Raw genomic sequence first — 26,002 nt, 5'->3', positions numbered from 1 at the left:
AGGAAAATAAAATGACCTCAATAGAACGCCGCCAATGAGACCGTTACAGCAAATACAGTAGTATACAGCAATTTTAAAAAAATACAGTAAGTCTCTGTATTTGGGGTCTGACGTCACAGAAAATTCCCATAATGCAATGGTTATTACAGTTATTTACTGCAAAGGCATTTTGTAGTATTATACTGGGTGATACACAGTTAATAACTGTAGAAATTACAGAAATGTGTAACAGTGGATAGGCAGACTTGCAAAGAAAAAAAAACATCAAAAATTACTTGACCTTACAAAAATTAAACAGCCCGAGCCTGAGTACAATTAAAACCTGACATTAAAAACAACAACACCCAACCAAAATGCATTTTTACAATTATACAACACATGGACAATGGAAAATAATATATATAATAAGGTATTTTTTTCGTTTTTGAACCTTTGTTGAAAGTTTCAGTAGATCCAACTCCAGAAAACAGGTTTCGGAAGACCTCCAAAGTATATTTAAAGGGTTAGTTCATCCAAAAATGAATATTAGCCCATTTACTCACCCTCATGGCATCCTAGGTGTATATGACTTTCTACTTTTAGACAAATCCAATCAGAGTTATATTAAACATTGTCCTGGCTGTTCCTCTTGAACATCAATAGGTGGATCAGCAACATCCTGAAGACACAAATATAAAGAATAACAGGTTAGAGCCAATATTCAGCCTCTATGTTACAACACAAGGACACAGACAATATGGTTCATATCACCTGGAGAAGCAGACCATCTTCTACAAATGCTACAAATCATGACTAAACAGTTAAATCTCAAACATCAAGTTTAACACCCCCCCAAGTTTTTTTTTAAACACAAGCCCCGTCAGAATGCCCATGTGGGAGACGTTGAAACTATTTACATCAGTATTCTTATTGAACAGTTGAATTTACTGTTGAAAATGATATTATCCATGACTCTGAAAAGACACTTTTAATCACAGTATCACTTGCAAAGATTTCAAATGACAACAACTATGGATGGACTTACAATACTGCTATATATTATCAATATTTTGAAATAATTATGATCATAAGCTTTTTTTTGTTTTTGAAGGAGTAGGTGCCATCCAATATATAGATGACATTTTTCTTCTAAAACTGTGCTCCTTGGTGATTCATATAATGCAAGTTCCCAGTTCTTGTCTCTTTGATAGTAGATAAAAACATACAGGCTACACACATAAATACATACATTGTCCGGCCAAACAAATTTGAATTTGTATGCCCTGCTATAAATTTTGAATGGCTGATGAAAAACAAGCTTATGTGGATTCTACACATTTAAACAATTTGGATAAGGTATCTAGAATTAATTAAGGGGCAGATAAAATACATAAAATAATTTATTAATCAATTATTATTTTGACCTAACCCTTTTCTTTATCTAAAGGCTGAAACATGAGGTTTACCATTTTATGAAACCTTATTAAAGATTTTTTTTTTTTTACATTTCATATGTTATTATATAAACTTGTCAGTCATGTTTTGTTAAACATGTTTGTACATTTAGAACTATAATTATACTTAACCATTATAGTAAACTGCACTTACCTCCTGCCTTGTGTTGTTATTTAGAAGTTTTTGGACGATGATGTCAGTGCTGTAAAACAAATGTTCAACAGTTTTGACCATGAGATTCATAGATTTACACTTCAAATTAATAACAGTATAGGGTGTTGGTTGACTGCCCCTTTAAAAATTAGCCAGTGTTACTACAACAACAAAAAAACATGATTACTGTACTTAAAACCATGTTAAACACAAGTTAACTATGGTTTCAAACATTAATACATTAACCATGTCTTATCCATGATATTTGTAGTAAAACTGTCCAATACAAACAGTAACCAAACTGCCAAAAATATGGTTAAATACATTTGGTACTACACTTTACTACAATAAAACCAAAATGGTTGATTTTGGCAAGGGTGGGAGAAAATCGTCCCTTAAGCGCGATAATGGACCTTTATCTCACTTCCTATATCCGGTAAGCGAAGCAGTGTATCCCCACTTCCGGTCCCATTGCAACGCAATGAAAACCAATGCGAGGATCCTCTCTTTCCTTTCTTTTGCCTTTGTTACTGCAGTGTACCTGGCTCCTTTTATTCTAAACAATGACACACTGCCTCAGTTTTCACGATTTCCTGACACAACAATTTTTTAAAATTGCTGTATACTACTGTATACAGCCTCATTGGCGGCGTTCTATTGAGGCTGTTTTATTTTCCTCATTTACTATATTTGGATTGACACGATTTGCCCTACACCATGTCTACAACGCCGTAACAGCTTGGGACAGACTACACTGGATGTGTTGCATCGCTTGTAATGACTGGAAAATCCGTTTGTCCGTCATGTCAGACACAGCGCCAGCGCTTGAAGTATATCTGTAAGTCAGAAATATACCGGGGCATCACTTTACTGTAAGCATACACTGTAGATTGTATATTTAATGGGTTCTATATTGTCTTCTTCTCGTGTCCGAGGAAGACGCTGAAGCAGCGGGCAGCGTCGCGGCGTTTGCCCGGGGGATGAACCCGCGAGAGTGGAAGAGTTCCGGAGAACATCCGCGCTGTGTGTCGCCGCAATTTACGAGAGATTAAGACCAGCAAGTAAGGTTATATATATATATATATATATATATATATATATATATACGTTTGTCAGATTTTTGCACACCAGTTTAACCTAGTAACATTTACACCGCGGTCAAGTGAGCCGCCATCTGGATTTGCTGCACGTCAATTAGTGGAATTACGGTACTGAGACACGAAGCGGCCAAAAAAACTGACGAAAATCTATGTTTCAGCGGTTAAAATTTAAATATGCTAGAAAACAGGGAAAAGGTATTTACAAAACGTATATATATTATTCATTATAGAAGATACAATTATATTACTTTCGAATACATTATACTGTGAAGTTTTCTGAAAAAATAAAGTTAATACATTCTAACACTGAATGTTTGCTCTTTTTTTTCTACATGCATTATTCAAATTTCTTCAGAGTTACCATGAACATTTCAATAAATTCTTTTTCTGAACAACCATGTCTCTATCTGTGTTCACGATGTTTTAGTGTAGAATTTTACAGAAAATGAATGGCAGTCTGTCACAATGCATTATATAGAATCAGTGGCGGCTACTGGTCTGTCAAATAGGGGAAGCTCATTTTCGGCCTACATCATAAAATTGTCTATTTATTTATTCACAAGAATGTGCCTTATTGTCATAAGTAAGTCACAATGCAAACAATCGTAAAAAAAAAAAGCTTTAGTTTTATTATGCAAAATAGGATGTATTTTTTCTTTTAGTCAGATGCTACTATATAGTATAAATATTTTGCAATTTAAATAAGGTTATTATGGAGATTTATTTATTTATAAAGTATTTTAATAGAAATATAAGGTTTCATTATGTTATGTTAAAATTTTTCAAGATTACTATATATATATATATATATATATATATATATATTAATTTATAGTCATCCTCCATGTTAATATTTAATGTAGTAATCTATATATATATACTGATTACTACATTAAATATTAACATGAATGAATGAATGAATGAACGATCTAAAAAAAATATTAAACTCTGTAAAAGTGAAACAAGGAATGTGGTGTATAATTGTGTGATATGTATGATGAAAATCAAGCAATTTCGCCAAGCAAATATAAAGAAATAGGTTGCAGCAGTTTTTATTTCGACTCAACTTGAGAAATCCGCGATGGGACTGAGCGCGAATAGCTTCAGCGATTCCTTATAGTACAAAATCGCTGTCAGTCAAAAGGAGATGCAATCTTTCGACAGACCCTCCAATCATCACGCAGAAGCTCGGAGTCCAGGCCAGCCCACTCCTCATTTGCTCCTCATTCACCCCCAGAGACGCTGAGCGTCCGTGGGCGGGACATAATCGCAGCGTTTATCCAATGACCGTCTAGTTTCAAAGCACTGAAAAAAAACGTTCAAAGCAGCCGCATTGAAGTCAATGGACGCTGGGCTTCAACGGGGAAATGCACTGTGACGCTACGGGAATGTATGAGAAGAAAATCAAGTCAGCCGACCTGCTATATCTAACTGATTCTGAACGAACTCGTCTTTGAGATGAACGTTTTCTAACGCATTTTTAGTCAATAAAATGTTAATACAATAGTACATAATTTGACCATTAATTTTGTGACATTATAGGGGAGGCTGAGCTTCCCTTGCAGTCTTAAAGAAATCGCCACTGTATAGAATATATATTGTTATATTCTCTTATATATCCTTCAGAGCTGTCGATGTCGATGCCGATAGCCTTGTGGGCAGCACGCCGACGTACAGCGCCGATGCGTGCCGGGTGTCTTGCGTTCAAATCCCGACTCGGGGCCTTTCCTGATCCCACCCCCATGTCGCTTCTTGTCATTTCTGATGTGTCCTTTCATAATAATTATAATAACGATAAAAGGCAAAATGTCTATCATTATATTGTGACTTTACTTGTTGAGGCACATGACTAACTAACTAATTGTGAATGAGTCATAGATTAAGTAATCAATAAATTGTTATTAGTTAAATGTGTCATAATGTATTATTTCCCTTATCACTTATTTTAACTAATAGTGTAAATTAATGTGATCATTACCACTAATGATTTGCAAAGGTGTCATTATGTTATGACTTTACTTGTTGAGGCACAGAACTGTTAACTAATTGTTAAGTAATATGTCATTGTGGTTATGGATTTACAATTAGTTAGTCATGTGCCTCAACAAGTAAAGTCACAATATAATGATACATTTGCAAATCACTAGCTAATGAGTATTTAAAGCAGACAACTGGAAGTTGAAGTACATAGCTTTGAACACTGTGGTAATTAACATGAATTTACATCATTAGTTAATAAAATAAGTGATAAAAGAAAATTAATACATTATGACACTTTTAACTAATAACAATTTAATGATTACTTAATCTATGAATCATATAGAATGTTCATTTGTTGCTGATGAAGGAATCATTAATAAATGCTTTAGTTCATCATGAATTATACATTAACTTGTGATTATCTGTGCATTAATTAAGCATGAATTAATGCATATTTTTGTACATTGTAAAGTGTTACCAAGATTTGCTTTTCATTTTCTGTCAAATTCTACAATTTTCCCGTTAACTCTAAAGACTTTTTTTTGATAAGTGATAAAAAACATTTTGCCTTTTATCGTTATTATTATTATTATTATTATGAAAGGACACATCAGAAATGACAAGAAGCGACATGGGGGTGGGATCAGGAAAGGCCCCGAGTCGGGATTTGAACCCAAGACACCCCTGTACGTCGGCGTGCTGCCTACAAGGCTATCGGCATCGACATCAACATCCTTGAAGGATATATAAGAGAATATAACAATATATATTCTATATAATGCATTGTGACAGACTGCCATTCATTTTCTGTAAAATTCTACACTAAAACATCGTTCATGGTAAGAGAACAACTATGGTTTTGAGATGTTTGTGTATTCTGTGTGGGGTTTGCCTTTTAAAAGTGTGCCATTTCTTCTACTTATTTTCAGAGACCAACGCCACGTTGCACCACAGACTGTCCAGGAGTTGGCGGATGCTTTAGTCCAGGTCTGGGAGGAGATCCCTCAGGAGACCATCCGCCACCTCATCAGGAGCGTGCCCAGGCGTTGTAGGGAGGTCATACAGGCACATGGAGGCCACACACACTACTAAGCCTCATTTGGACTTGTTTTAATGACATTACATCAAAGTGGGATCAGCCTGTAGTGTGTTTTTCCACTTCAATTTTGAGTGTGACTCCAAATCCAGACCTCCATGGGTTAATAAATTTGATTTTCATTGATAATTTTTGTGTGATTTTGTTGTCAGCACATTCATCTATGTAAAGAACAAAGTATTTAATAAGAATATTTAATTCATTCAGATCTAGGATGTGTTATTTTAGTGTTCCCTTTATTTTTTTGAGCAGTGTATAATCAACACCAGAAGAACAAGCATGGACATATTAACCTACATTCGAGGAAGAAGTCAGCAACAGAAATGTTTAGATAATCAGACATGACGTTTGGGGACCGCAGACACTGCCGAAACATCCAGTCTGCAGGAACCACTGACAAGGCCCAGCATCAGAGGAAACATTTGCAAGAGAAAGGAAGGTGTCTCAAGTGTGGTTGCCATCTTTTAGGCAATGCTCAGAAAAGCAAGAGGGCTACAGTTCAGGAGGCAAAAAGGGCCAGGCTCAAGCACTTTAACACTTGTAAATAGTTAACACTTAATTTGAATAAGACACTGATATTTATCTTTAACCAGGTTCTGATTGAATTAAAATTTTATTCACTTCACAGCCTATTTTTGCAATGTTTCACGATGTGTCTGTGAAACGTTGAGGTACCAACATAGTAGTTTCATGCACATGTGAACGTCATGGCAACAACACAAAGTACCTCATGCAGGAAACACTTTATGGAACGCCATTGGGGACAATACCTGTTATATGAAACGCGTGAAATCTGGACGCATTAACACGCAAAGTTTGTACGCGTAAATACGAAGTATATGTTCGGGTGTCGCGTCAGACTGCACAACAGCCAATAGCATTGCTCTATTTAGGATTTAATTTGCATTTGTGATGGGATGGCACGTTGCTGTATACGTATATAAACATCAGACGACATTTCTTTTCGTGAGGGATGACGTGCTGTTAGGTAAGCAAATACCTATGCAAACGTCACACGTAACATTTGTTCGTGAATGAGATCATAATTTTACGTTGGCATGTACATAGGCAAGCATAAAACTTTAGAGTCAATGATGCATTTATACGTTGGTTGTGATGTCAGTGCTGTGTCATCTCATCCCGTTTGTACTCATGCAGGTTTTTTGTCTCCGGTAACGTGGAAAAGTGGATTGCTCTCTATGATGGCTCTTAGAAATTTTTTATTAAACTGTCAAAGAACTTTTACAGATTGCGTTCAGTTGACTTATATAAGACATAAGTGATGTAATAGGCTATATACACATATGTATAACATATATTAACATACATAGAACATACAACACTGGATACGGCCATAGCCAGGGTTTAATAATTAGTGAGGTCCACGGTGAGGTGTCAATAATTATACATAATAGTGCCAATAAATGCCATAAATCATTCAACTTTAATAAATACAATGAATAATAAAGTTAGCAAAGGCTAAATACTAAATACTGTGGCTATTGTTTTTTTCAAAATGACTGGAGTAATCTCCGAGTGGGCCAGCATCAATCTGGTATGAGAGACATGCTCCTTGAAGTCGGGGTGTCAGTTTGACTGGAAATAATACAAATATCTTGAATGTATACTGTATATGTCAGATAAAAATAATGTAATAACAACAATATATTGTAACAATCACAAATTTAACAATTATATTATAACAATCAGGCAAATCCAAAAGCAGAAAACAAAGCACCAGTAGCCTATGACAATTCACAAATCTTTATTCAACCTTTAAACCCAGACACAATCATACGACACATAAACATTACAGAATCACTACAACAGGCGGACCATGCAACGTAAACTGTGGGGCAGCCAGTCCAAGTCCAAGTGTAAATAGCAACAGTTGTGGATTCAGTAGACATTTAGATGCTATTTACTTATAAATAGTGAGAGATAACGTTACTATGTGCTCCTCAGTATTGTTGTGCATTAAACATCCTGCAATATAACTGACAGTTAATCATTATATTTATAAAACAATATTAAAATCATGGCAACTTATTGAGATATTAAAGAGCGCTACCCCAACTTTACCCTAAATGTAACTTTTATGAATTAAAATGAATTTTAAGTCAAATAATTTTTATTGAAAACAAATGCGTTTATTAACTGTAAAGTAATAAAAAAGCGCTGTCAGTGGGAATAGAACCCCGGTCTCCCTTTACACGTTACGCCACAGAAACCGCTGACTAAAGAGCTGACTTTTTCCACATATAGGGTAACGTTAGACTGGCCTAGTGTATTTAGTTCTGCCAACAAGTAGGCTATTTGAAGTGGACACCTCGAATGTATTAATCAGAGGGGAAATGTGGTCGTTGGATCACCGAGACCACTCACTTTACCTACAGGACAAATTCCTTTAACGTTACAAAGAATATAATGTTAATTCATGCAGTCATTGAGTGTATTTAATCATTGACCCTAAATTATCACCAGTTCAACTAAAACAGAAAAATTAGTATGTCGCACATCAAATAAGACTTATAAATATTACACGTTCAAAAATGTCCGATACAAACGATCGTGTCTTTAAATAACACGACAAAAAAATTCGTGTATAGACGTACAAAACGTTGGCGTTTACACGTACCAAAAAGACACGTACAAACTTTGCGTGTTAATGCGTCCAGATTTCACGCGTTTCATATAATAGGTATTGTCCCCCCAATGGCGTAACGGGTAAATGCGCGTAACGAATGTAAAACAAAGTTAGCTAGTATGCATAGGCCAAAAAGTGTTGGCAAAGTAACACATTAGCGGACCAGAGGGAATAATATGTACTTTTTTTCAGAAAAACTCTTTCTGAATGACCTGTATCTCTGTATGCTTATTTTTTTAAAACTTTCCAGGGCACTTTGTGCATCAGGTAGGGCCGCTCAACCTTTGGAGTATTTGGTTTTTGCGGTTTCAAATGCATTGTAAAAAGAGAGAGTTCTCTTCCCGGATGTGGCCGTCGCCAGTCCCATTTCTCAGAAATTTCTTTGCATCTTACAGAGAAACTACGATTTAAAGTATTTGTCTCAGTCTGCACTTTCTGTATCAGCAAACAAACCAACAGCAGAAGTCGATTTCTGAAGCACTGCAACCGTCACTGTGAGATAAGTAATTTTTAGATGTCATCGGAACCAATGCATCAAAGACAATAATAATAATGTGTGTATTTGATCATACAGTGAACTTCAGTCTAATTTTAAAGACAGCAAAAGAATTAAGATGCATGAGATTAATAATTCTATGTTGCAGTAAAATCTGAAATTTTCTAAATTTAAGATTCCAACCACTTTTACATGTGGTAGATATAATACAAAATGAAAAACATTAGGGGAGCACGGGGTACAAACTAACGCGGGGTTAATTGTAACACAAGTGGTTTAAATATTTCCACACGTGCTAGCCTAAAATTTATGGTACTAGTTGCCGTAGAAACACAATGCAAAATTCATGCCAAAATTCAAAAGCCTTTTGAAGATATCCCTGAATATTTATTTGACCATAGTAAAAGTAAATTTCTGGCTGACGTTAATTTTTCATCTCAGTTTTTGGTATACATTTAAAATGAGGCAAATCTGCTATTGTTTTAATCTCCAATCTGTATTTATAAGTTTAGATAATTTATTAATGTTTCGCAAACCAGCAGAAGATACTAGATTTAAATTCCAGTCGCGCTTGTTGTGAATTTTTTCTTAGAGACCAGGAGACGTTTTGGATATCTTGAAGCAGAAGTTTCTCTTTATTCAGATACTCGCTGCTTAGCGCTGCAGTCATCAAAGTCGTCTTCTGACAAAATCTCAGCACAGCAGAGTATATAGGTTTGAAAGGGGGAGGAGTACATAGAAGTGGAATCAATCTAAACAAAGCATGCAAATGTGGTTCAGGAAAACAGCTCAGTTAAAGATTTTTCCCAGCCTTGATCTATTTAGCATATAAGTGTCATTCAAATGCATAGGTGCTTAAACAAAAAGCACAGCTGTACCTTGAGCTTAGAATTCACACTTAACTTGGGAAAACCTGCTAGATGTTCAGGAACTGCATAAAGACAAAATGTTACTGTCTCAGGGCCTGGGCTGCCTGCTCTTAGACTGTCACAATATACATAACTTTTTCAGTTCATGTTGTTATATGGACTACTTGCACAACTACTTCCGCGTTCTACTTGTTAGGGCTCGGGAGTTTCCGGTTAGCGTTCAGCGCACCTACATACAGACAGTTTCTCATGAGGACGCAGATTATTACTACATTTTAGGGCTGACATTTCTTTAAAAAAAACAATTAATCATATTCTCTGCGTTAAAATGAATCATATTCAACCTGCTGAAAGGTTACTATAAATATATTTCCCTTCGGTATGTGCATTCTGAATAATAAATAAATACATTTCCCCACTAATCTGCCGCATTCTCATGGACAGCATTTTTCTTGTACTGATCATAATTCATAATTTGTTGTTATATGGTTTAACTTCAATTGCATTTTTTGCTTTTATTTGTAGTAGAACCATGGCTAATTTGTTTGTGTGCCTTGGCGCTCTTATTCTGAGCCCATACTGCGTATTCCATTGTTTAAAATGGCTGAGTGAATGTGTGGTAACTGCCTTATTTAACGATGTTAAACCTTAAAATAATTTTTAACAGTAACACGATGACAGTGCGACGATTGAATACTCATATTTTGGCATTAGACTACATACTGTAGTGTACAGTGAAATGATGACAGAATATGACACAGAATAGTGACTAACATATTTAATACAGATAAATAAAGGTTCATTATGATCTTATTCATTAGATTTCACAAACTGCAGCGTCGCGATTAGGTCACTATATAGCACGGACACCCTGTGGTGAACAATCACGTATGATTACCAGTCACTGCTTTCTCAGATCGGTTTATGTTGCATTAAAACTTCACGTTCCGTTGAGTTTGGAAAATTCTATACGCAATAATTATCAGAATATGTTTTCTCCCGTCTCCGAAAATTTGCGAATTGGAAATCATCCCGCGAAATCTCATTTTAATAGACGTTTAAGTCAACTACATGATTACAGCGCATTGAAAATGTACATAACCGGAAATAACTGAGCCCTACGATTTCAAAACGGAAGTACGTCACGAGGCTCAGTGCAAGTAGTCCATTTGAACCTATAACAAATATGCATAGGATCAGCATATTTTAAACAGATTCTTAAATTTGTAATCCCACAGTCCCCCCTTCTAATAACTCTCACATTATTCAAATTTAAACCTCCATAAATCCATTCTATAGCCTATGTTTGTTAACATTAAGCCCCATCCTCCATTCATGTAACTTGAAATAGTTACAGGCACATATATCTTATTATGTATCTTGTCCTAGATTTAATTAGGTGTAATAGTTCTTTTCAGAACCGTAACTGTTGACACATACGACATGGATGGTAACATGTCGTACAAGCTACATGTTGACTAAGAAAACCATGTAGCATAAGAGTGGAAGTCCTGACGTCCATAGCGCCTGAATAGCTGTGTAGTCTGTAGTTTTCTGTAGTCCATTTCCCACGTAGATTCACTCAGATGACTCTTTGTCCTCATGAAGCTTGTTCATGGATGTCTGAGGTGATGCTTTACTCCAGGATGCTGCTTTTGAAGACATCATGGCATGTACACATACATGCAACACAAGAAAACAGAGAAACAGCAGACCAGCAGTATTCATGCATAGACATCTTTAGACTTCTATTGATCGTATAGTGGTTTTGTTGACCTAGTCTTAAGTCATTTGACACCTATGGACCAGTGAGGTGGGGACAAACTGATGAGGGGAAAAACCTATGAGGAAATCTTCACCACAGGGTTGGCCCCCAAGGCCTGTTGCACTTCGGTTCTTCCCTGGGCTCCTCACTGGTCTGTGTGTGTCCTAGTCTGTCCCTGTAGTTGGTGTGCGAACTTAACTGTGCAATCACTCCATCCTCTAATGAAACGTCAGTCATAGCAAACATCATAACCCATAGAGGATAGGTGAGTGACTGCAGTGTGCTGTAGTATTGTTTTTGGCTGTGAGTGTATTTAACCAGAGTCCCCCAGTGGGAGGAAGTGATAGTGAACTTCCTTTAGTTCTGTTTACCAAGAATCTTTTCATCTTTGTGGTAGATTACGGGGATAATTAAGAACTCACAGCCTTAACAGTTAGCACCTCAGCAAGCTGCCCCACGAGTTTGGTGTAGTGGGGAGAGGTCTGCTTCAGAGTCGCAAGCAGACTGAGTAGGAGCTGATTTACACTGTTCATTTCTCTTACATACTTTTTGTTTTTCCTACACTCTTTCATCCAGTGTCCAAGTTTACCGCAGTAATGACAATTACCCTCCCTTTTAGGACATTTACGTTTCTGTTGGTTCTTTGTGTTGACCTGAAAGGATGCTGCTGCAATCTTTACTCTTGCTTTAACATCAGAGTCTCTTTCCCAAATAGCTAACATGTCTAGGTTACTTCTGAGAGTTTTGTTAGACCAAGTTAGATCTAGGAATGGCAAGGCTTTTCTGTACTCAGGTACAAGGCCATCTGACCAGATGCGGACTAGGGGTCCCTTGTCATCTAGCACACTTTCAGAATCATCAACTATTCCACTGTAAGTTACAGCTGTCTGGCAGAACCTTACAGTGTATTCATTCACAGTTTCTTCTTTCCTTTGCACAGAGTTAGTGATTCTGGACCAGTCTATTTTGGGTCCCATGATATTCTTTAGAATTTTCAAAACACCTTCTCTCAAATCCACTTTACTGGCATGTTGTAGTTCAGAAGTAACAGCAGACTCAAAACTGTTTAATTCAGATTCAGTTAGAATTTGTGACATCAGCTGTGTGACTTCTGCTAACAACATGTCATAGAGACGCATTTTGCTAGTCAATGCTTTTCTAAATTCAGAAAAATTTGTGCGTGCTGAGGGTAAGCTCTGGGATAGTCTCTCTATATCTTTAGGTCCTAGCGCTGTATGGACTGCTTGTAACTGGAGTCTGGGGGTTGCAGATGGAACAGTTTCAACCCCTTCTGCCCTACTCTGAGCCCTTTGTCTTGCTCCACATACATCAACTGAAATTGCTGCATCTTTCTCTATCCTTCTAGTATTGCATTTGTCCTCTTGTCTATACAAAGACTGTAAGTCAGGATAGCTTTCATCTGACTGTTGGTCGTTTGAGTCACTTTTGGTTGAGGCCTTGTTATGGCCCACCTTTTTAGTGAGACTAGACACTCGAGTGTGCAGCTGTTTGTTTTGTTCTTTTAACTTCGCAATACACTGAGCTTGTTCTTGTGCTAAGGATAAACTAAACTCTCTGTGGCAGCAGATAATGCCTTTAATGTTTTTCCTTTCGGATACATGCCCCAAGTACCTTTTTGCATTCTTCAACTGACCATACTTTTTCTGGATCAATACCAAATTTCTTTGTCAAATCCAATCTGACTGACTCTGTCACTATTGAGTCCATGTGCTTTCCTAACAATGATTTGAACTCATTGTCTGTCCATAAAGGGGTAGCTAGTCCACCTTTCTCAGTTGCTGGAATCAACCTTCTCAACATTTTGTAATGTCTTTCTGACACAACAATACACTTCTAACACCTCCCTGGCAAGCAGAGGATAAATTTGTTAACACAGAACAACTGTTGTTAACCTCCTCTGGCAAAGCAGAGGAAAACCTAGTTAATACACATTATCATTTATTCAACCTTCTCTGGCAAAGCAGAGGATTCCTGAACGTTACTAACACTTTACGCTAATCTTCTCTGCCTAAAAACAGAGGATAACTGATATTAGCACGTAATGCTAATCTTCTCTACCTGAATAGAGGATAACTAGTCTGTTAACCAAACCCTGCAGCTGTTTAACACTTCTCTGGCAGCACAGAGGCTAACCACATGTACTGGTCTGTAGTGGTTCTTTGAATAGAGTAACACTCACCAAATAATTGTTGAGCTGAAAAAAGTTTCTGGAATTCAGTCTGGAATGATGTCTGGAAAGAAGCTCTATCCGGGTCATGGCACCAAAACTGTTGTGAATTTTTTCTTAGAGACCAGGAGACGTTTTGGATATCTTGAAGCAGAAGTTTCTCTTTATTCAGATACTCGCTGCTTAGCGCTGCAGTCATCAAAGTCGTCTTCTGACAAAATCTCAGCACAGCAGAGTATATGGGTTTGAAGTTGGAGGAGTACATAGAAGTGGAATCAATCTAAACAAAGCATGCAAATGTGGTTCAGGAAAACAGCTCAGTTAAAGATTTTTCCCAGCCTTGATCTATTTAGCATACAAGTGTCATTCAAATGCATAGGTGCTTAAACAAAAGGCACAGTTGTACCTTGAGCTTAGAATTCACACTTAACTTGGGAAAACCTGCCAGATGTTCAGGAACTGCATAAAGACAAAAGGTTACTATCTCAGGGCCTGGGCTGCCTGCTCTTAGACTGTCACAATATACATAACTTTTTCAGTTCATGTTGTTATATTGGAACCTATAACAAATATGCATAGGATCAGCATATTTTAAACACATTCTTAAATTGTAATCCCACACGCTGATGGGGAACATTGTAACACTGCATCACAATGTGCCCTGCTATTATTAAACTATGCTATTCTATGACCTTAGCGATTAAATTTTCACTATTTACTTTTATGGATTTTAATAAGAAACCACAAAAAAGGTGAATAAAGACTGACAATCGATGTTTATTGTTGCGAAATTATTATTTCAAGTAAAGTATTTTGGCTCGTTTATGTGTCTCATGTTTTTATGAGAGCTGTGTTTGGAGGGAGGGGATTGTTTTTCTGAATGTCTGAATGTGTTTTATCTATTTGCTCATATTATTTTGAACTATACTGTATCCACCTTATTTTTCTCATAAGAGTGGATGCAGCCATTTGTAAATTTTTTTTGTCTGGCTTCTGGTCTCATCCACTTCTAGCTATTTTTAGCTGCACAAAAAGCTTGTTTTTCTGCTTGATTTTGCAAACTGATGTGTCTAACCATATTATTTTAATGTATTATCTTAAGTATGAACACACTGATTTGTAGTGCAAACTCTTTTACCGTTTACTGCACTTTGATATTCTTCTCGTTATTTCTTTATGGTGGATTATGAACCCGACACACGCATGGTGCAATGTTTATTTTGTTCTTTTCAGATTATTATTATTATTTTTTTTTTTTATCATTTTGCCTGTGTTATTGCCAGCTGCATACATTTTGGCACAGGTGTGTATTTTTTATTAGAATTTTACGATTTCATTCCCATTTTCTTTAATAAATCTATTTTGCACTAGGTACAAAAATAGTTCCTCTCAGAAAAATGCCATTGAAACCCATTAAAACTGCTATTTTTAATCACAGTACCATTTAACTGTAAAATTATGCAATTTTTATTAATAGACTTTAATTCTGTTGGCAAGACTTCAAAATGTTTAATTGTTTACAGTTTTTTACCAGATGGTGCCTTTTTTTTTTTTTTTTTTTTTTTTTTTTTTTTTTTTTTTTAGATTTGGCCATCCTGTTTTTTGCTTCTGCATATTATAGAGCCAATTGGATAAATAATGCAGCTATATTTGTGTAGGTGTGTTGGTATGGCTGTCAGAGTTTGGTTTGTATGTGTGTCATAAAAAATATTGTGAGTGTGTGTGTGTTCTTGTTATATCTGAGAGAGAAAAACTACTGCAAATCTCAAATCCAACTACTGTATGCACCAGTGCAGTTTTGCTGCCATCTAATGAGAAAGATCTGGTACTGCGCCCAAACAAAATCTTACTGAAAGCTAATTTTTTCAGATATCAACCTCAAATTTGGAACACAACTTGTTTAGATTTATCATTTGGATTTTCTAGCAAGTTTAGAGTTCAACATGTTTTATAAAAAATATATTTTTTTTATAAAATATTGTTCATGAAGCATTTTCATAAACGTAAACCTCTATAACTTTGTTTTGGTTTTACTTTTTAAATGTTTTCTACTTCAACATTAATCTGCCATGGGTCTTCTTTAAAATTAGACCAAACTTGTCTGTGCTCTCAACTTAAATTTTTTTTGACATGGACATTTTTGTCCACTAAGGACTTAAGTGTAACTTTTTTTTTTTTATTGACGCACAAGGGTTAACAAACTTAGTTATCAGTTTTAAAAGTTTTACTTAATCCTCTGGTGTTGTTTGGTCATTTTAGACTGAAAAAAAAAAGTTTTGAAATTAAAAAAAAACTCTACTTAATCAGAATGTTATGAATTTGGGTATACCAGAGGGTTAAAGTTGTACTTAAATTTTAAATGCAAAAAACATGCCACTTGTTCCAGGTGAAAAACATGTTAACTTCCATGATGTACTTAAAGTGCTCTATTTTCACACACTAATTTTGTGTTTAATAAAGTATACTAAAAATTATTATGTTAAATAAGATTATCTTAAGAACATCCCAGTGTACTCAAATGTGCTATTTTGGGACACCATGAATATGAAATAAAAATGTGCTTTTAACATACAATCTCTGTATTTCTATATCACTTGAATCCATCTTTCATACACTAGTGGGTTCATGTGTACTACAAATGTTAAATGGGGCTTTGACTAAACGTTAATACAACAAAAGTGCCACTTTTGTTCCAAAATGTTGTAACTTTTGGATACTTTATTCTATCACCACTGTTAAATGTCAAATAAGAATGACAGGGAAACCATCAGCTATTTCTCAGTAGGAGAATGTCTAAGTGAAACAAATGAATTTTTTCCCCCCTAAAAATACAGAAAGTTTTCTATCAAACGATACCAACCTTTTGACTCTCCTTGCTACAGTCTTGGAGTTATGAGTCATTATTTTTGTTTATGTCACTCAGAAAAAGCAACACCTTCAGGGAGGCAATATGCCTTCAGGGCATTCAAGGGTTAAGTAACAAATTAGGCAATTTCCTTCATACAAACAGGCATGCATGCAAGGGAATTTAATGTCAAAAGGATTATTAGAAAAGTGCAAGCTGTTTACCTGAAAACATAAGGGAAGCTACATAAGAATTCTTCCAGCATTGTGCTTTTTACTGGCTTTTTTGACAGTTGTACCTGTCAGAAAAGGACTGATTCAGCCACTTGAATCAATTTCAGAAATATGCAAAATGACTTCACTTTAAATGTATTTGGATAAATTGCTTGTTTTTGTTACAGAACTCTGCTTCCTGTTCAGTTATAAGTTAAGAACAGCTGGAACTTTGGGCTCTTCATGTGCAAGTTCACCGCTTCTGTTATGACCCTCAATATGTACAGCAGCATTTTCATCCTGGTCATCATTAGTGTGGATCGCTGCATCACCGGTTCGTGTCTTCTTTGCTTAGTATTCCATCAGCCAAATTCAGAGAGACTAAAAATGCAACAACAGTCATATGTTATAACAACTTTGAAGGTCACCACAAAACTGTTGTGTTCATCCGCTTTACTTTTGGGTTTTTGATTCCATTCCTGACCATCTTCATCTGTTACTCCATCTTGATCTGTAAACTTCGAGCAAACCTAATGTCCAAATTCACCAAGCCCTTCAAGATCATGACATTACTGATCACAGCTTTTTTCATCTGTTGGTTACCAATTCAAATTGTTTCTGTTTTAGCGTTGGACAGACATGAGTACAACCCTGGCTTTTATATGGCCCTACATGTATGTGTTATTCTTGCATGCGCAAACAGCTTTTTAAACCCATTCCTTTATGCATTCATGGTATTTCTTTCAAAGACTGAACGCGCCATTGATGAGGAGACCTAAAGTGCTTTTAAGGCAACTTCAATTACCCATTCTGTGGAAAACACACTTTCCTCTGCTGTCTGAAATTTGATGAAGTCTCTTCCAAGTGTGACTGGAGAATGCTGGCCCATTGAAATGACTTGGCATTAACAAGTAGTGACATTGTTTTGTTTATTTGGTTTATTTGGAGTTTCAGAAACGTACAATTATATTTTACAATTATATTTAAGTTAAAACAAAACAAATCAAAACAAAAAAGAAAAAAAAAAGTCGGCTGATGAGTCAAGAATAAATAAAATGTAAATAGAGGTTTAACAAAAGCTCCTTTACAAGACATTCTTTATTAAAATGCCTTCATGTTCATTGATTTTGCAGAATTCTATGACAGCTATTAAATATATACTGTTGTTACTGTCTCTTTTTGTTTTTGTTAAAATATATAATAAAAATCTTGTTCTAACCATTCTGTTTCTTTAAGTGGTAGTAATTCTTCTAATTATTTAATATGCCTATGAATTAAATTCATACACAATGCATTCAGAAAGATGCATCAGCATTATTTGTTTTTAATATGGTAAATGTTTTGTAGTAATTCCTATCTTTCAATACTTCCTGCTTATAAGCATTACAATATATTTGCATGTATTTGGTAATTTATGCTTTATTTCGTATTCATAGATTTATAAAGCTGATTTGCAATTTTCATTCACAAAACACTTCCTAAGACTAAATTAGTCAAATGCAGGCTGCAATTCAAATATTCGCAATGTGACAAAAGACAAAAATCTAAGCCAATACTTTAAAACCAATTTGTTTAAAACCAATTGTGACAAATGACCAGTCAAAAAGATATACAAAACAGTCCTGAATTCAGTTTTGAGTTAACGGTTTAATTCAAACCACTCAGTCATTTAGTTGCAGTCTGCAACCCCTCATCTCTGACCATTTAATGTACAGTGGCACTGGTTCATTTTATACTCACTGAGTAAAACAGATAGTGTTTTGAAATAAATCCCACTACAATCTGCACGTTTCCACCCATGGCGCCGCCATTCTGTTTTCATAAGCGATTATGGTGTACCAGTTCTAACGCCATGGCAAAAGTTTAAGCAAAGCATGCTAACTGTTCTGTCGTTGGCTGCACAGACGACACTATGACTAACTGACTGCTTTTGTAACTAATGTGTGTTTTTAACTTAAACTTGTGTGTATTTGACAGTTTAAGCAGAATCAGACATGAAAGAGAACGTCTCAGGTTACAAATGTAACCATGGTTCCTCAGGAGGGAATGAGACACTGCGTTCTCTAGCGGACACAGCGGACACTTTTCTGCTGCCAGCATGACCAGTGTCAGATGCACATGTGAAAATGTAGCAGCATCCTGTTCCCCTTCTAGAAAACTCGCTCTGTGTTTTCTATAGCAGACACTTTGGCGAACAAATTGTCAACTATGCCATGCCGTGGCATATTACTGTCGACCTGGTGAGAGAGAACCAAGGAAGTGACAGACATACACCAAACCTTCCCTCAGAAAGAGCCTAAGCCACTGACGCCCTGAACCGCTCACAGAGTGCTTACAAACCTAACAGGGGAGACAGCACTGCCTATACAAAGGCTCAAGAAGACTGCTACTAAAACCCTAAGCAGGGAGCAATCACCAAGGTAGCACATAGCTATCTTCAGATAGCCATGTTTTTAGGAAGGGGAACCCGCTGTAATTTGCCAAGACCGCCTACAGTGGTTTGTCTGCTTAAAAACCGTAACAGAGCAGACAACACTTTCTAGGTGGGCTCCAGAAGACCACTACACTGCGTGCATAATTATTAAGCACGTTGACATTCTGGTCACATTTTTTTTTCCAAACACATTTTACCAATTCCAATCCACATCAATCTTAATAACTACTATTAATTTTGTATTTAATCATTTATAAGTGATATATAATTGTTCCATGAAGGCTGGAAGTAAAAAACTTCCTGTATTCAGGTGTGCATAATTATTAGAAATGTTTTCTTTAACAGATAAAATGACCCAAAAAGAGACTAATGTTATTAAATGCCCAGGAGAAATATTCAACACTAATGCGTTACAGAAATTGCAAAGTTAGGACATGACCATTGGACAGCAAAATGCTGATTGGGTCAGCATGCTCAGAAAACAACAGGTGGAGAAGAAAAGACAAATGTCAGCTGCAAAAGAATTAAGAATTAAGGTGAAGAATTAGGAAGCATTTAGTCTCCAGTGCTACCATTTTCCAGAACTGCAACCTACCTGGAGTGTCCAGAAGTATAAGGTATATTCTCAGAGACAGAGTTTAAAAAAATCCTAAAAAATGACCCTCACTTAATAGATCTTTTTCCTAAGTAAACAATGAGCACTGCCATTACGAATTCTAACTTTTGATTGGATATAATATTTGGTGGCACCACATGGTAATTTTAAATTCAGTCAAAATTTACAGGCACAGAATTGGCCACCTAAACAAAACAAGCTAGCTTCCCACAAAGGGTCATTATAAAATTTATAATAAAAATAAATTAATACTTTTAGAAATAACTTAATGTGCATTGTTTTTTGAGGCGATATCCAAATTAGAGGCTGACATTTTTTCGGGAATCCTGCGGGATGGGAAACAATAGGCTCGTTTGAGGTGCGCCTCGCCTCGCCTGAAATGTAGGCGTTTTCATGAGCAAAAAATAAAACATTTTAGAAAAGAACGGCAACATCCCGGTTGTCTGAACCAATGAGCTTTAAGCTGTGTCGTCATCCAGGCGTTTCCCATCGGTGCTTTTGGTCAGCGCAGTCGGTGGAGAGCTACTGCGCTCGACTGCTCAATCCGACACAGCCGCCGATCGCCGTCGCGAGAGTTTTTTGGCACAGGTCAGCATGACATCAGAGCAAGGCGGACGTAACTCGGACACATTTCTAACCAGCATGCATCTTGCGGTGATCGATTCTGCGCAGAATTTGCTCATCTCAAACAAGCCTACTAGGTGTGCTCGACTTCATCTACGGCTACAGGCGGCGATCAACGAGAGGAGCCGAGAGCAGTCGGGGGCGGAGCTGAAAACGGAGGCGTCAAGTCGGACACTTTCTGCTCTCGTTAGTGAAGGTCTCGCGGTGTTTGCATGCTCTATCACAGATGAAGTGAATTAAATGCAGTATTTATCAAATACACAGACTTTTCAAAAGCGTTTTCATGAGCAACAGAAACATATACTTTCATATACTGCTTAATACAGCGCCATCTGAACAAGAATAATGATCAACATAAACATACACTGTTTAAATACTAATAAAGTGGGGTTATATATGCTTTTATCAGTGCTTTATGAATAAATGTGACTCAATATAACATTGTGACTACAGTAAAAACACTTTTATTGTTCTAAAAACACAGATTTGTCAGCATTATCGGTCTTGAGGATGTTAGAATAAACCCAAAACACACGTGATCGTTGTCATGCGGTGAATCTGGCCAATCGTGAAACAGCCATGTGGTCATCAGAGCTCCTGCAGCCACTCTGGAGAAACTGCGCCGGCTGAGTCAGTCGACTGCTCTCGAATCGCTATCGCGGTACTTTGATGCCACACGTGACACGTCACGAGGCATCGGCGCCGCCTCAAGTCGGACAAAATTTCTAACAGGCATGCACTGCTTCAAGTCAGAATTTGATCGAGCTGCGCAGCGCTGCGTTAAGTGGAACACACCTAAAATCACTAATAATCACGGGATTGGGACGGGACAGGAAAAAATGTCAGCGGGAGTGGGCGGGACCGGGAATCGTAACGCTATGAAACCCAACTTTACAGACAAATATACCTTTTATATAAATAAACTATAAACGATATATTGTAATTTTGAACTTAATTCTAGTTGACCTGTCTCTTTATGCTCTCCTTCTGTATGCTTTGGTGTGGCTGGTTAAGCAAGTGAGTTCATGACGGACAAATCGTTAAGGACTGGCAATACAGCAGGACATCCAAATGCTCACCTATCATTCATCGACCATATGGCTTTTCATCTGAAAGATGTATGTAGTAGCAAGTTTACATGGCCGCTCAATCTAATGTAAACCTAGAAAAATGTGCGCTATTGAAGTGTCAGTGCGAGTGTGGAAGCCGAATAGTAGCGCGGTACTGCATGACAGAGGCGCCAGTGCGGTCACTTGCTCTTAAAATACCGTCATTTTTGGTCATACAGATAAGAGTGATAGGCATCTTTCGAATCTCTAAAGACTCAACGTTTATATGTGTGCACTCAGAAAAACAAGGAAACGTTGCGCTGTTGTAAACTAATTAAAGCAAAAATTAGTTTCGAAACTCCGTGTATACTTACTTTTAGATGAAAAATATATCTATAGAGTGGAATGTCTACTTTCAAATGGACCAATTCAAATAGGAAACGTGTGTTTGCACGAATGATTTACGTGAAATTTAATGTGTGTGCAGTGCACACTGTGCATTTAAGATGGCTTTCAGTTCAATAAAAAAAAAACTACATTTTGCATTTTTATTCAACTAATGTAAAAAAATTTACGGGCATACTGTGATCTGTACTGTATTCTTTACTGTAACTGGCAGATGCCGGTCAAAAAAACATAATACAGGAGTGGGAGGGAATAGGAGTCATTCTTCCGGGATTGGGACGGGACGGGATTTTCTCCCAGTTTTTTTGTGGGATTGGGATGGGATGGGATTTTTTTTTTTTTTTTTTTTTTTTTTTTTTTGTGGGAGTGGGACGGGAGAGGTTTGAAAATCCACTCCCGTGTCACCCTCTAATCCAAATATGGTAACTACATACCAGCCGTTAAAAAGGTTATTTTTTTTCCAAATTTGAAAGGGAGTTACAAACCTACTCTGCTTCCATGGGTCCTTGGCAAACTGGTATATGATGTAATGTCCTCTCTTTAAATGGATTTCAACACAAAAGTCCCAAAATGGTAGTTTCTTGATGGTTGCACCATATGATATTTAATTAAATGGACATCATCAGACAAAGTTTGTTTGCATATTATGACAGGAATATAAATACAAATGTTTTCTAAGGTTACTGTCACATATGTTTATACTTATATGCATTTTTTAATTAAAAATAAATAAATAAATAAATAAATAAAATAAAAACACATACAGCTGACAAGTAACTGCATGTAAACCGCGATCACACTAGACTTTTCGTTCCAATGACTTTCATTCATATGCATGCGAATGGGTCAGACCGGAAACGCAAGGCCATGCAAAAGTAACGGTTTTTATATTTTTAATATTGTTGTTGTTGTTGTTTTTGTTGCCTGCCGAATGTACTAAACACTAAAGTTATTATTTACGAATTCGCCATTCAATAATAAAACTATATAATAAATAATAATGATAATAAATCATGAATCGATTAGTCTTGACTGGCAAAGCGATTCCGCCAAAAGGATCCGAGACTCGAGAATGTAGTGGAAGCACCCAGGTGGAGCAGAGATGCAAAACTGTCCTGTTCAGGACTTGAAGTGCAGGTCAGTTACACCTGTAAACAGACTATTGTAGTTTTGTCTTTGTTTACATTACATTTTGTCTTTGTTACAGTTAAGCATTAAATTGCTAGCAAATGCTAACAGTATCAGTCAATCGCTGCACATTACTATTGTAAACATTAGGAATTTAGCAGACAAATAAATTCACAATGTTTCAAAACAGGTTCAGTTTTAAGATTTTTCTATAAAACATTGAAGATGTAGCTATTATTGTACTAATTTTGACATTTTAGGCAAAATAAAACAATAACACATGATCCTAATGTAATAACTTATTTTAAAAAATGTAGTTAAAATAAATGTAGGCCTATACTTTGTGCAAACAAATTACAATGAGGTGGATGTTTTGCAACAAGGTGGAGATGTGTTGATGTTAAAAGTGGCAGGTCCAAGAAAATTAGTGGAAAAACTAACAGACTAAAAAGGAAAATGGAAGTTCAAGAGGTAACCTTTCATTATTTTGCGTGGCCCCAGCCTAGGGATTTAAACTTTTTTATGTGATGATGATGATGGCCGTACAAAAAAATATATTGTTGTCCGTGGTTTCAAAATTTCGTGTTGGTGTACGGGATGGCCTGGCCAGTGTGAGATTTCCCTGTCTGAAATTTTGTACAGTGTAGCTGCCTGGAGGGTTAAATTGCTATGGTGCTGAACTGACAAGCGCTTGTAGTTATGTATTGGCATTTTCCAGTTTACCTCATCATGCAGTTTACATTGTCGTGTTTTCAGCCAACATCACTACAGAACCTTTAATGTTCTCATATCACACGACTGTATAACACAATTCGGTGTCACATCTGATTGAATCAAGCGTCTTGCGCTGCTTATCACTTTGCATCATGGTGGAAGCGCAGCACATGTTCGTCCTGCTCTGTGTTGGATGCATCATCCTGATGCATCAGGTAGCGCTGCTTCACTTTGGAGTACTGCTTTTTGCAGTTTCACTTGTGCTGTAAAATGAGGGAGCTCTATTCCTGGATGTGGCCGTCGACAGTCTCAGTTCTCAAAAAACTGGTTGCATCTTACAGAGGAACTAGATGTTAAAATATATTTGGCTCAGTCTGCACTTTCTGTATCAGCAAGCAACCCACCAGCAGAAAGGATTTCTGAAGCACTGCAAACTAAAGAAATAGTTTGTTTCAGTAGAATCAAAACCAAATTTAAGATTTCAACCACATTTACAGGTGGTAGATATAATACAAAATGAATAGCATTACACCCTCCTCACTTAACAAACATAGGTATCAGTTTTAAAAGTTTTACTTAAAGTTGTACTTAAAATTTAAATGCGAAAAACATGCCACTTGTTCCAGGTGAAAAACAAGTCTACTTCCATTATGTACTTAAAGGGCTCTATTTTCACACACTAATTTTGTGGTTAAAACAGTATACTAAAAATGATTCTTTTTAACATCCAAATGTACTCAAATGTGCTATTTTGGGACACCATGAAAATGAACTAAAATGTGCTTTTAACATACTATCTCTGTATTTAAAAAAACAAAAAACAATGTATTTAGTAACCACTCGTAGTACACTTGAACCCATCTTTCATACACTGGTGGGTTCAAGGGCACTACAAGTGTTAAATGGGGCTTTGACTAAGCTTGAATACAACAAAAATGCCTCTTTTGTTCCAAAATGCTGTAACTTTTGGATACTTTATTCTATCAACACAATTGAATGTCAAATAAGAATGACAGGGAAAACATCAACTATTTCTCAGTAGGAGAATGTCCAAGTGAAACAAATGAATTTTTCCCCCTAAAAATACAAAAAGTTTTCTATCAAAAGATACCAACCTTTTGACTCTCCTTGCTACAGTCTTGGAGTTTTGAGTCATTTGATTATTTTTGTGTATGTCACTCAGAAAAAAACAACACCTTCAGGGAGGCAAAAATTCCTTCAGGGCATTTAAGGGTTAAGTAACAAATTAGGCAATTTCCTTCATACAAACAGGCATGCATGTAACTTATCAATGGGAATTTAAGGTCAAAAGGATTATCAGAAATGTGCAAGCAGTTTACCTGAAAAAATAAGGGGAAATATGGGAGAATTCTGCTAGCATTGTGCTTTTTATTGGCTTTTTTGACAGTTCTACCTATTGTATGCATCGTGCAGAATTTGTTGTGTTTTACTGAAAGTATTACTGAAAGGATTTTTTAAAAGTGACCTGCTGCAAATAAAAAAATTAGCTAGTGGTTAACTCTGGTATATAGCATGAAATGGAAACATTTATGTTTAATATTGTATACGGTTGCTTTAAAACAAAACACAACAAAACAATTACTGATTGCAACTTTTTTCATCTGTTGGTTGCCATTTCAAATAGTTTCTGTTTTAGAGTTGGACAAACGCGAGCACGACCCTGTCTTTCACACAGCCCAACAAGTATCTGCTTCTCTTGCCTGTGCAAACAGCTTTCTAAACCCATTCCTCTATGCATTCAATGCAAAGGACTCAAAGAAGAAATGCTATTCCTTTCTTTCAAAGATTGAGAGCGCCATTGATGAGGAGACCAGAAGTGCTTTCAGGGCAACTTCAATTACCAATTCTGTGGATAACAGACTTTCTATTACTGTTTGAAATTTTATCACAAGTCACAGACTATTCCTCTTAATTCTCTTCCAAGTGTGATTGTAGAATGTTGTATTATAGAAACGACTTAGTTAGCAATAACAAGTAGTAACATTGTTTTGTCGCATGTTTGAGTTTCAGAAATGTACAAGTATATTTTACAAGTTAAAAACAAAACAAAAGAAAGAAAAAGGTGGCTGAAAAGTCATGAATAAATAAATGTAAATAGAGGTTTAACAAAAGATTTATAAGACCTTGTATATTAAAATACCATTTTGTTTAATGATCTATTTTATCTTACCATTTGTGTTACTGATTAATACATAAGTATTACCATTATATAATTGATTAAAACAT

The 26,002-nt window shown here is 36.3% G+C and overlaps 1 long non-coding RNA gene and 1 pseudogene across 1 annotated transcript; both read left to right on the top strand.

The window, feature by feature from the left end:
• Positions 1 to 649: 649 nt before the first annotated feature.
• Positions 650 to 5,905, top strand: LOC127160280 (uncharacterized). The gene is made up of 3 exons (XR_007826694.1): positions 650 to 2,425; positions 2,527 to 2,653; positions 5,597 to 5,905. It is a non-coding gene; the product is annotated as an uncharacterized LOC127160280 (long non-coding RNA).
• Positions 5,906 to 6,104: 199 nt separating this feature from the next.
• Positions 6,105 to 25,654, top strand: LOC127160282 (C3a anaphylatoxin chemotactic receptor-like; annotated as a pseudogene).
• Positions 25,655 to 26,002: the final 348 nt, after the last annotated feature.

This window comes from Labeo rohita, unplaced genomic scaffold, assembly GCF_022985175.1.
Source record: "Labeo rohita strain BAU-BD-2019 unplaced genomic scaffold, IGBB_LRoh.1.0 scaffold_315, whole genome shotgun sequence".
NCBI lineage: Eukaryota > Metazoa > Chordata > Actinopteri > Cypriniformes > Cyprinidae > Labeo > Labeo rohita.
This window is presented reverse-complemented; position numbering and strand designations above follow the sequence as displayed.